Source organism: Triticum dicoccoides, chromosome 6A (genome assembly GCF_002162155.2).
Source record: "Triticum dicoccoides isolate Atlit2015 ecotype Zavitan chromosome 6A, WEW_v2.0, whole genome shotgun sequence".
Taxonomy (NCBI): Eukaryota; Viridiplantae; Streptophyta; class Magnoliopsida; order Poales; family Poaceae; genus Triticum; species Triticum dicoccoides.
The window spans coordinates 94745406-94758385 of record NC_041390.1 but is presented as its reverse complement, the minus strand read 5'-3'; positions in this window follow the sequence as shown (position 1 = coordinate 94758385).

Sequence of the window (12980 nt, the reverse complement as noted above, 5' to 3'; positions counted from 1 at the left end):
CTTTTTAGTTCGCATGCATATATACACCATCTATAGGTCTCTCTCGCACACTATGTATGATACTCTAGCTAGTCCAAGCTAGATATATTGGGTGCACTCATCGTACGCACACAAATTCCTTGGCTCTTTGCCCGTAACTCTCTCATGCACCACTATGTCGTCTCGGAGCTCTTCTCCCCCTCTCTTAAACTCTCCATCCACCTGGGTCACACATACACATGCATATCTCACTCGCACTCGATAGGCCCATCTAAAACTCTATCTCTCCCCCTCGTTCTCTCTCCATCTCACACGCGCGCACACACACAATCTCATGCCCAACTAGCCAAGTATGATGGTCTCTTACTCAATTGTAGGCACACACAGTCCACCCTATATGTATATGACTAGCTAATCTGAGTCTCCGTCACAAACATGTGCATGGTCTATCTCGATTTCTCTCGGGGCATCTTTCTATCGCGCACGCACTCCATCGATCTCCCACCCATATAGTCCCCTCACAATCTCGACGGGATCTCTCTATCACAAACACACCCTCTCTCCCTCCCCATGCGTCCATGCCATCCATGTGTCCCTCTCGACCTTTGTTCCTTGTTGGCCAGACCTCTATTGGACATGTGCTACAGGGATGTCTCTCTCCGTTGCAAACAATCACACACTAGCTATCTTCGTGTATCTCCTCGCCTCGCTTTTCCATCTCGGAGATGCATGCGTGATATGTTCGCATAAGAAACGTAAAAACACACACTCTCTCTAATTTATCGTTTGTTTTCACTTTCTCTTTCACTCACATACTCTTTTTGCACACTTACTCATTCTCCTTCACACGCACTTGATCTGTCTCGACTGAGGCACTCTCCTCAGTCCATAGCATATAGATTTATTGAAAAGTCAAACATCACAAAGTTTGACCATGTACGTGGAGAAAAAGAATTACATCTAGTACGGCAAACATATACCATTAGATTCACCATGAGATGTAGTTTTGTATGATGTATCTTTGGTATTGTAGATATAAATAACATTTGCGTAAACCTGATCAAAGTTTCCAAAGTTTGACTTCTAAAAAATTTACATGCACTGCATTATCGAGCGGATGGAATATCTCTTTCCCCCTCTCAGCTATCTGACGCACCACTCAGCCTTATCGGGGCTCCTCAATCTCTCTCAAACTTTATTGGTCAGTTTGGTTCGTGACCTGACCCTCATGCCTTGATGGCCGGTACTGCCTGGTGTGGACGTGAGATGTAAAATATTTCTGCCTGGCGAGGTTTGTGTGGTGCTGAAGCGTTTGGTTCATGCCTGGGCCAGACAAAGCATCAACGTCCCATCAATATTTCCATGCATCAATTATTTAATGCTAATATCCATCCATGTTGCTGTTAGCCTCGTGGCCACATGACCAGGCACGGCCAGGCGTTTGAAATCGATCGCCTGGGCCAGGCTACTTGCAATGTCTGGAGTTCAGCCAGGCTAATTAAAGTGCAAGGGAACCCAGACCAGGCGGGCTTTCTTTTTCATAGGGTAGCAACCAAACAAGCGTGCATGAAATCCAACCACAACCCCAGGCCAGGCAAAAGATGCTCAGGACGCAAGCCAAACTGACCTTATATCTCCCTGGTTCACACATACACATGTCTCACTCGCACTATACATATAGACCCATCCAACACTCTCTGCCCTTGTTCTCTCTCCATGTGACACACCCCCCCTAAGTACCATAATCCCTCACTCCATCATAGGCGCAAGCACTCCCCCCTCCTAAGTATGATTATCTCTTACTAGCCATCAGGAACACACATATTGTCTCCTTCCATCCATATGTCTATCTCGATATCTCTCGGGGCATCTTCTATCGCGCACACACCTTGTCACTCGATCTCCCACCCATGTAGTCCCATCATGATCTCCAGGGGATCTCTCTATGACAAACATACACTCTCTCCTCCCCATGTCTGCATTTTCTCCATACGTCTCTCTCGACCTCTCTCCCTTGTTTGTTAGACCCCTCTTGGCCACGTGCTAGGGGTCTTGCTCTCTCGGTTCCAAACAACCACACACTATCCCCTCACCTTGCCTCCGTTGTCAAAGATGCATGTGTGATATGTTTGCATAAGACACGCACGCTTTTTCTCTACTTTTATCGTGTGTTGTCCATGTCTCTTTCACACACGCACACACACTTTTTTCACTCACTCTCTCTCTCTCTCTCTCTCTAGTTAGGGACTCTGTCACGTCCATAAGCATATGGATGTTTTGAAAAGTCAAACCTCAGAAAAGTTTGACCAGGTATATGTGGAGAAAAACATTTACATCTGGAACGATCATTAGATTCATCACAACATGTACTTACTTCATCATTTATCTTTGGTATTGTAGATATAAGTAATTTCTTTATAAACTTGGTCAAAGTTTCAAAAGTTTGACTTTAAAAAATGTTGGAACTACATTATAGAATGGAGGGAGTAGCTCTTTCTCTCTCTGCTGTCTCTCACGGGCCTCCCCTCTCACTCGAACTCTCTATACCGACGGATTATATGCTCACTGTGTCAGCGTATAGCTCCATATATTGTTTAGTTGACCGGTCAACCAATCCACATGCTGCCTTGTTAGCTCGTGTTCTGTATCTTCGTGTGCTGGCCCATGTGGCAGTGGGTGAAAATAAGTAAACTAGAGGCCCATCTGACACGTGGTGAAGTAAACAAAGTTGAAACCACTCGAGGTAGCACCCCGCACGCTAGTAAATTGAGGGCGCATTGAGGATAAACTTCCTGCGCACGAAGGACGCACTCGCGCACAATTCACCACTACGCGGCGGCATGCACAGAAGGACGCACTCGCGCACACCCAGCACACAACACACACCAGCACACGTGTACACCGGCGTCGCCGCCGGTTGAGATGGACGGCGAGGCAGCCAACAAGCGGAGGCGGCTCGAGCCAAAACCGCATCCGGCGAGCCTGGACTTCATCAGCAGCCTCCCCGACGACATGCTGCTCGTCATCATCTGCCTCCTCCCCACAAAAGCTGCCGTGCGGATCGCCCTGCTCTCCAGGCGGTGGTGCTCCCTCTAGCGCTGCGTCCCCCTCAACCTCACCGTCGACAGCTGCCTCTGCGACGGGGATTGTAAATGCATGGCCGCAGTCTCCAAGATCCTTTCATCACAACTTGTAATATTGCCATGTCCTATTCCTGCGTTTTCAAAATCCTGCAAATCAAATAGGTCCTGAGTTGGTGATGATGTTGTGCCTCCCATCTTTCACCAATAGCCGTTGGATCTAGATCTGAAGCATACAAACCAAGCTTCTCCATTTTTGCAAAAAGATGCCCGCACTTGTTCCCTATTTACAAACAACTCCTTGTCTCTCACAATCAGCCTTATCTCATCCCCACCACATCTAGAAGGCCGTGGAAAAATCTGGCGCAATGGCCGCTGCCGGAGCCGTCCACCCCCAATCTTGGTGTTCCGTGCAATGCACGGGCATCTACGCACGGGAAATTATGTCGAACAGGGCTAGTTGTAAGCAGGCTAGCTCTACAGCCATGATGATAGTGACTGCAAACGATGAGGCTGACTATGGTATGCCGAACACGGCGCCTATACTCAGGTGTCATCTCCGGCGCAGGGTCTTGTCACTTCACTGTGAGGAGCAGCACATAATAATTTGACCAATGGGTAGTACAGTGCTAGTACTCCCACTACTACAATGGTAGTACTACTACTAGTACTAGCAGCACCACCGTCTGGATTTAGGAGTACTACCACGTCCATCTGGATTTTAGTATTTGACTAGCAATATCTAGTAATGCATGTCACAAAAAATGTACTACTCCCTCTGTAAATAAATACATGGTGTTTTATTCCTATCGGCGAGAGAACTTAATGTTTTTTTGCTAACTAGAGTACTAATAGGATTACATGCAATGAACTAAACACTGCATGTCATGTTTGGTAGTCTCAACTCATTGAAAGCATGCACGGCCCACATCTCTCATTGGTTGATATGTCACGAAATAAGAAACAAGGAGGGAGTTAATGCACCGTGCCTAAGTATTTTGGGATTATTTGGTTTTCATAAGGTGACTTACACAACATTTTTTTACATGCATTAACATTTTATTAGTTAAATCAAAGGTCAAAACTTGGCGCAAAATGCAAAGGGGACCAATAAACCAGTAAACATCAAAATTCTCTCGTTTGGCCCCAACTAGAGTCCGGTGAGATGACTATACTTCACTGGCACGGAGGGGGACACAGCTTCATTAACTTACGACAACTGCCTTTGGGTGAATGACACGTGGGTCGAGGGGGTGGCTGGCCCACCTATCATACAACCAAAGGCAGGTGCAGTAGAGGGCCGAGGAGTAGTACGAAATCCTACGCACCTACGCACGCTAACCAAGGGCAAGAGTGATCACTCGAATCACAAGATTAGTTGACTAGAAGCTAAGCTAGACCCATGGAGGCGATGAGCGTGAGCATCAGCCGGCTATGCCAGATGGTCCATGACGCCGGCCTGCAGCCCGGCACCGAGGAACGTCTCTAGGTACTATTGCTTGAGGCCGCTAGGGCGAGGGGCTGCTTGGACGACAACTTCGTCTCCTTGTTCGACGAGATCCTCGTCGGTTTCCTCGACAAGTTCACCATCGTCAAGAAGCTTGCGGATGCCTTTGACGTAAGCCTCCAGCCGACGTGCCCAAGCTCTGCGATGCCCGCCACCCTCAACGGCCACTATGGTGACAACCTCTTCGACGCACTGGTGGCCCTGCGACTGCCCACCGTCGCGCCAGAGAATGTCCACCTCGAGGTCGCGCTCGCCGCGCAGCTCCTGGCGCCGCAAGACACCATCGACATAATCACCCACGTCTACGCGCAAATTGTCCACAAGGACTACTACATGCAAGAGGAGGACGATAGGACACTGGCCTTCTTGGACCGCGGGGCAACCTTGGACGGCACTGTTCGGAAGCACGTTGAGCTCGCCGCCAACGCCACTGCTCCTCACACGTCGGTTGGTGACCCGGCGCACTAGGGCGTGAGGATGTCGTTGATGGATCCGTATGTATTTTTATGTTTCCGTCAAATCCATGTAGTAGTATATGATACTACAGTAATTATCTTACCTTTCGCATCAACTTCATAATTTCCGTACGTACTCCATGCATGAACGGCGCTAGAACCAAACTTCTCATTACTCTAGGCAAAATCGTTATTTTCTATCTATCGGTCGCGCCATGGAGCAGAACCAAATTTTACAAGTTACGAGTTCAAAAGGAAAAGCCTATCGTGTTCGCGTCGCACCCCCACACGGTTGGCCCGGCACGCCGCTCAAGCGGCAATGCGTGCGGTGTTGCATTTTCACTTACAAGTGGGACTGCAGTTGAGCAAACCGACTATCGGCAAACCCCCACCCCGCCCACCGCGCGATGGCTGAGAAAATAGGAGGGAGAAGAGATGGCTGTAGCACGAACTCCAAGAAAATTGGTGTCGGATGGGACTCGTGTGGGTGGCATGTGCCGTACTGCTAGACGTGAATGCTAGTTATGGCCCATGCCACCCCACTATATCGAGCCTATATCGAGGTACGTAGAACAAATTTCCTGCAGTCCGTGCTCAGCCCTCCTCTATCTCTCTTCTCAGCCAGCCAGCGGACGCGTGGAGCCCATCGTCTGTTTGCTCACATGCGGCCCCACATGTCAGTGAAAACGCAAGAGGACCCACCGAACCTGCACATCTTTCACCTCGACGTGCTGGTGATGAAAAACAAATCCAATAAAGATCTTCGGTGGCCGCTTTTGGAGTTACTGAGTAGTAAGATTCTATTTACAGTTTAACCCAAGATGCACATCTCGTGGCTTCAGCTACCACTCTATTTTCTTTCATGACACGACCTGGATGCTGGATGTCCCACGTGTCGGCAAAAGGAGGAAGAACCCGACCAAATCTTCGGTTGTGCTCTTAGATTAGACTAGTTGTGCTAACTTAAATTTTTATTGTGTACTCCCTCCGTTCCAAAATACTCGACTTCCATTTGTCCAAAAATGGATGTACCTATATACTAAAACATGTCTAGATACATATATATTTTGACAAATAGAAGGCATGTATTGTGCAACGAAGGGAGTAGAATGGATGCAAGTTTTTGTATTGGGAAGAAGAGTACATCCATATATTGATAGAGCGCAATTTAGTAGATGTTCTATCACTTTTAGCTAGGCTAGAGATGAGATTAGTGCACTTGTTGATACTCCTACTAGAATAGAGGCTAGACATGAGACTAGATGCGAGGAAGCAACGTCTACTTCTTTACACTCGAAGAAGAAAGAAGCACACAAGATCGAGCCTCCGCAGATCAACAATGAATGCATCGAGAAGGCACTAATCCAACTTACAGGAGTAGTAAAATGTATTCTTGTGGTTCTTGTTTTCTTTGGTCTTGCTTTTCTAGTCAAAATTATCGTTGGAGTTCGTGCAAAACGGAGGTCCGTTTGGGGTCGTGCGTTGGAGTTGGCCTTACAAGTGGGACCGCAGTTAAGGAAACCGACTATCGGCAAACCCCCACCTCGCCCGCTGTGCGATGGCTGAAGTTAGAGAAATGACGAGGTTGAAGAGATTGCTCTAGCACAGACTCCAAGAAATAATGTGGTGTCAGATGGATGTCGTGGTGGTGGCGTGTGCCGTACTCCTGGACGTGAATGCTTGTTCTGGCCCATGCCACCCTACTACTCCTACTACTTACTCCTACTATATAGTACTAGTATCGAGGATTCGAGGTGCTGGTTACGTACAACGAGCACATTAACATATGGCTACAGTAAAAACACCCGCCCGACGCGCGAAGCATGTGAAGCTAGTACAAATAGTGTACTACTATTGTTGATTGGCCTCATCCGATAACCTGTTGCAATGCATGTACAATTATGTATTCGGAAAATATTTTTTTGCCTCGTCGCACCACTCACTCAGAGAAGCGACTCGAAAGCCATTCATAAATTTAGTAAGTTTATCCCATGCATATCATTTTATTACATACAACAGGTCATCAACCCACATCGACAACGAGGATACATCATAAATACTAAAGTTTTCACCACACTACAAATAACAATCAATGAAATAAACTTCAACTCAACCATTCCTCGGCGTTGGAAACGCTTGCTTTGAACCACGAGTGATTCTCTGGGACGGGCCATTGATTGTCGATCTGGAAACCAACACAGGACTGATCATCCAGGCTGAAGCGGCCTACTATATCAGTACCAGGGTAGGGAACCACCCAAATGTCTGAGGTATAGACACAAGTGCTTCTCATAAATGGTACTGTTAACATTGTGTCAACAACAGTTGGATCGCCTTTCACCATCATTCGATAGTTTTGTCCAAGGAAGAGCGAGTTTTCTCCAAGACTATCAATTCTGTACCAGGGAGAAGGAATAGGCGTTAGCACACTAGTATCCATCCCAAATACCATGCAACGGGTGTTGGAATAGGTCCGGAGAGTGCAACCATGGGAGACTACACTTGCTTCCTTAGTAGTAACATCATCAGTGGGCTATATTCACACAAGAAGAGGTGATCCATCGGAATTAGTTGCCAGGCGCCACAGAGTATATGGGCGCTGCTCGTCCTCATGCTCGTGATCATCACCATCGTCATCTCCCCCTTGGTTATAAATTTTTTCAAGTATAGGTGGTGGGATGTTCACCGGACCTTGGAAACATAAGAAGAAGGTTAATTAGTAAAGGGAAACTTGCTAACCCGCATGCATGTGGATGAAACAATTATAATTACGGTGGAAGACAAACATACCGAAACTACGAGGATCCCATGCAAAAACAGTGCCACGAGTGGTGGCAGCAAACACAAGGCCCTCGTATTGAATTGCATCACAGTACTCATCCGTGTACATGAACTGATTTTTGAGCAATATCCATCGAGTCAAACCACCAAGGACGGCAACAAGCTTGTCGAAGATAGCAACAACTTGATAGTTGTTGTAATTCCAAGAGCGGTTGGGAACTCGACAAATTGCTATCTTCCGTAGAAGACAGTCACCATGATCGTATTTGAACGTGCATACAATACTGGTGTGCTCAACCTCTGGGCAGTCTGCTGAGGTTTTTGGAAGTGGAACCCGGTCACGAGTGTACACATTCACAAGTTCCCACTCGCAGTTGGACCCAATGTAAACAACATAATCTCCATTTGTGCCCGCCCAAGCCTTGCCCTGAAGCGATGGCATCTTAACATCATACGTATCATTATCAAGCGGCATCAACTGGCACAGGGCGAGGCCTCCGTCATGCCGGCGCTAGTCATCAGGGTCACGGCGAAGAAGATAGGGGAGATCAAACCGCTCCTTGACTCTTGGGTTCTTTGTAATGATGTTATTAGTTGAGTCGAGAATGGGCTTGAACGAACCTGCCATGCTAGCCGAGGTGATGACGCCGCACTGATCAATGAGTTCCTCCACCACGTCATCTTTCAGATCGGGGCAAGAATAACGGGGTCGTTTTCGGCCTGTTCCCTCCATGGAGAAGACGATCGAACAATGGCAGAAGAAAGGGTGAAGGGCTGAAGGAAAATGGAGGAGGGAGAGGAAGAGCGTGTGATAACAGTTCCAAATCAAGAGGGAAAGGCGAAGAGTCGGTGGACGGTTGCGAGTTTGCCATGGTTCACGAAGAGGCGCCCCGTCCTACACGTCCGTTCGGAAATACTCCTACTACTCGCCGTCATCTCACTGATATGTTGGAACGGGACCACATGTCAACGAAACATGGTGTGTAATTTCTTGTGCAAAATGCGATCTGGCCGCGTTGGCCCGAGGTGCCGCATTAGTTATCGACCTTTATTTTTTAATGGCGCGCTGATCAGTTTTGAAGCACAACTAACTAGTACTGTACGCAGAGAAAATATAAACTACTCTACCACTACTCCACCTCCAGTACTAGTAGTATAAAAAATATATATAGGTTGGAGCTTGAGACCTTTTTGCTAAGGGCCGCCCACTTGCTTCTCACACTACCACCCTCTCTCCAGATCTAAAAAAGACGGCCCCTCTCTCCCTCCTCACCGGCGGTCATAGATCCGCCGGGGAATAAAAGGACGTGCAATGTTGACGCACTCGTCGTTGGCGAGCGAGGTCACGCACTGATGACAAGGCCGTCCTCTCAGACCTAGCGCCCGCGCGGGATGGCCTCCGTCCCCAAGCTCGCTACCGTAGTGTGTGCGGAGGACGACGACCACGAGCGAAGCCACTTCCCACCGACCCTCATGTATGCTACCTATTTTCGAACCATAACCTTGTTCTATTGCCCCATCTGCCACGTTGTTGCATGTGGATCTTTTTCCACTCCACCATCTTCCCAATTTGCTATCCTCTGCTCTGCTGGCCACGCACATGAAAACCATAATTTGCACTATTAAAGGAAATCCTACTTCATGCAGACTAATCCATGTCTGGGTTGAATAAGGAAAGGAAGGGAGACTGTACTGTCCAAGAGAGTAGGCATCGAACCCGCATCTAGGTTGAAAAGGGGAAATCAATAGCTAAGGAACGAGTCTCGTGTCCCTTGGTTGAAGAAGGGTAGAAAGGCATGACAACACAATAGAGAATGACCAGGTCGATCGATTTGTTGTCCCCGCATAGGAAAAAGGTGGCTAAAGAGAACAAAAATGGGACGTAATCCACATATGCTGCCTGGATATTTGTTGCTCTGGGCAACCATACCTCCCTCACCACTCTGTGTCCGTGGAGGTACATCGTACTGGTGCGCCCACTGTCCGAATGGGCCTCCCATGCTCTTATTGCCACTTTTTTTGCTGTTAGTATAACGCCAGCAGTCAAGTCAAGCAATGCTACTGCTAAAGTGATGCCACATTTAACTAATGCCGCTCTCAGTCTAATGCCACCGATAAATTTAAGCAATGCCATTTAATGTCACTGGATTATTTCAGGGTTAGCTGTTGATTGTGGATGTATTAAAGATTTTTCAGCTAAGGCATTCTAATGCTGTTGCACAACCACTATACCAATGATGAAACTTGTTACTACCTTAAGATTTTTGCACTGTTAATGCTTATAGATTACATACCTCACTTTCATGAGATAATTTAATTTTTTTTGTACAGTGTCACCAAAATGCCAAGGCGCTGATGTCATTTTATTTTGGTTAAACTGCACAAACAATTATGAAGACAAGAGGAAAGGTCAAGAGTAGGCACCTCCTCCTCCGGCTGTTCTCTTGATTCGTTCGATCAAGTTTTTATGTTTGATCGATTATCAAGATTGGGATAGCAATTTTTAAGGTCCCCTCGAGTTCGAAATGATATTTACCTTGGAGGTACATGGTTTGCAATTTTTTTATACTGTCATTAGTTAATAAGGCTAGTTACCTTCAGACTTTTGTATTTGGTTTAATGCTCATGCACAGCTAGTATACCAATGCTGAAACTTGTTACCTTTACATTTTGTATTGTTAATTCTTATAGAAACCTTCCAGTGCTAGAGTTTATTGAAATCTGTTCAGTAAAACCATTGTACTGTACCTTGTAATAAACTAAATACTCTACTGTTGCACTAGCTACTGGATTAGTGTATATTTGTAGTATTCGAATGGTGTTGCATTAGCGTATGGACATAAATAAAGTGTGGCAAGGTTTCCCAGATATGTGCTCAAGAAAACTACTACATGTTTTTCTAAATACTAGACATTTGGGTACTTAAATTGAACCATGAAAACGTCTTATATTAAGGAACAAAGGGTGTAGAGTTCACTCAAATTATCCTGGTAAAGCTAGTCACACCTTTGTTAAAATTAATGTTCATTATGTTATCGGAGGAGGTCTGTATGTTTGTCTCTAATGCCTGTCGACTACATACCTGACATCATGATGTAATGTTAAGTCATTTCCTTTTGTACAGTGTCACTGAATTGTCAAGGCGGTGATGGCATTTTATTTTAGTAGAACTGCACAAATTTTGCTTGAAAAAAGAGGAAAGGTCAGGAATGGCTCAGTTTTTCAGAAAAAACTATGTATGCCTTCCTGACATCAACCACTATTGCTTTATTTATTCCTTCAAACAGGTGGTTAGAAACAGTCTTGCTACCTTTTCCCATTAAGAAATTGGAATGCTTATATTTGTGAGTCTATGCTTCAACTAGTGCCACTTTTAGAGTAATCACACTTTCAATATCTATGCAAATAGGGATGCTCGATTTTAGTGGAACTGCACAAAAAGTCCAACTGGTTCAACATTAGGAGCATGTTTTTTTTCCAAACCTTTATATCCAATTGGTGGCACTATGAGCTGTTCATTACGAAGGTACATGGTTTGCTACTATCTTGCTACTCTTTTTGTACTATCATTAGATAGTAATACTAGTGGTTTGCATGTGAATTTATTGGCAGGGTGGACCTACATTGGAGGTGCAAGATAGGATTCAATGATTGGGTGCTCAATTTCGGCTGTATCGATTTCACCTCTTCCATCACTGCGAACATGGATATCCTTGGTCTGATGAAGAATAGGCGCTATATTTTTGCTCTGAACCAGCAAATCAATTCAGTATGAAATTGTCCAGGGCAAAACCTAACTGTATCAGATTGTCCAGTGCAGAACATGACAGATGCTAAGCGGGAGAGACATGTTTAAACCGAAAATACAAGGTGTGGTATATGTTTACTAGCTGCTTGATATTTGTGCAGACAGAGATGTCTGCCCGTTGCTATTTGGCAAACAAACAAAGTGTCCGCAATTTTGGTTGAACTGCACAAGAGAATAGTATAGTCACTGCATGCAGTGCCATTTGAAAATAGACACAGAAAGATTGGATGGTCACTTCATGGACTGCAGAAAAGTAGTACTGTACTATTTATTGGCCAACACTAGGTGCTTCATTGCTTTGGTCTGATTATACAATGGGCATCATTTTGCCTAAGTTAAAGTTTGTATTCCGAAAATAGTCTCGCGGTGTGATCGAGAGAAGACCAAATCATATTGCAGTGGATGTTCCTCCATCATGTGTGGTTCATTCTCATGGTTCTAGTTGTTGGTGAAACCACTTACGTTTGCAAGAGGAATTGTAGACTTCACAAACAAATTTGTATTTCAGTCTGTACTAAATGTTGGCCAAGAGAAGCATCAACGTTAGTAGGAAGAACAGATGTTTTTTCTAGATCTTTGCTTTTGGAGCTACATATTTGTATATGATCTGTGGATCATTGAGATGCATTAACATGTTGATCTTATGTATGGGAATCGTAGTAGTTAGTTTTAGTTGCGACGCAAGATCCAAAGTGGCTGATCTTTGCTTTTGGAGCTACATATTTGTATATGATCTGTGAATCATTGAGATGCATTAACAGTTACTTATTTCTATTCGCTCAGTGTTTACAAGTTACTGATCGATCACTAGCTAGTCTACAAATGTGCTCCTGGCAGTTTTATTTGCGATACAAGATGCGAAGTGGCAATTTTTTGAATAAAAATGCCTACCTCTGAAGAAACTGACAAGCTACACTATCGATCCTAAACAGATAAAAATGCCTACCTCTGAAGAAATTGACAAGCTACACTATTGATCCTACACGGATAAATAGCGGATCACGCACATACTACCTCCTTTCCGGTTTGCAGGGCTCAATTCAAGAAATGACCTACTCGATCCTACACGAATAAATAGCGGATCACGCACGTACTAGTACCTCCTTTCTAGGTTGCAGGGCTTAATTCAAACCTCTCACCAACCAAGGTACTCCCTCTGTCCAGGTTCATTAGTCCCGTGAGCAAAGCAGCAAGACCAAGGCATGACAATAATTAACGGCATACAAAAGTTTAAGCCTAATTAATTCCAGTGATTTAAGTGGCTGCATGCGTGCCCTCGGCTGCGACTCGTTGCATGCTGCTTCGCGTACTGCCTGCGAGCGATTCTGAGTGCCTGCATGTAGCCGGCCATAATTAAGGCAACTAATTGA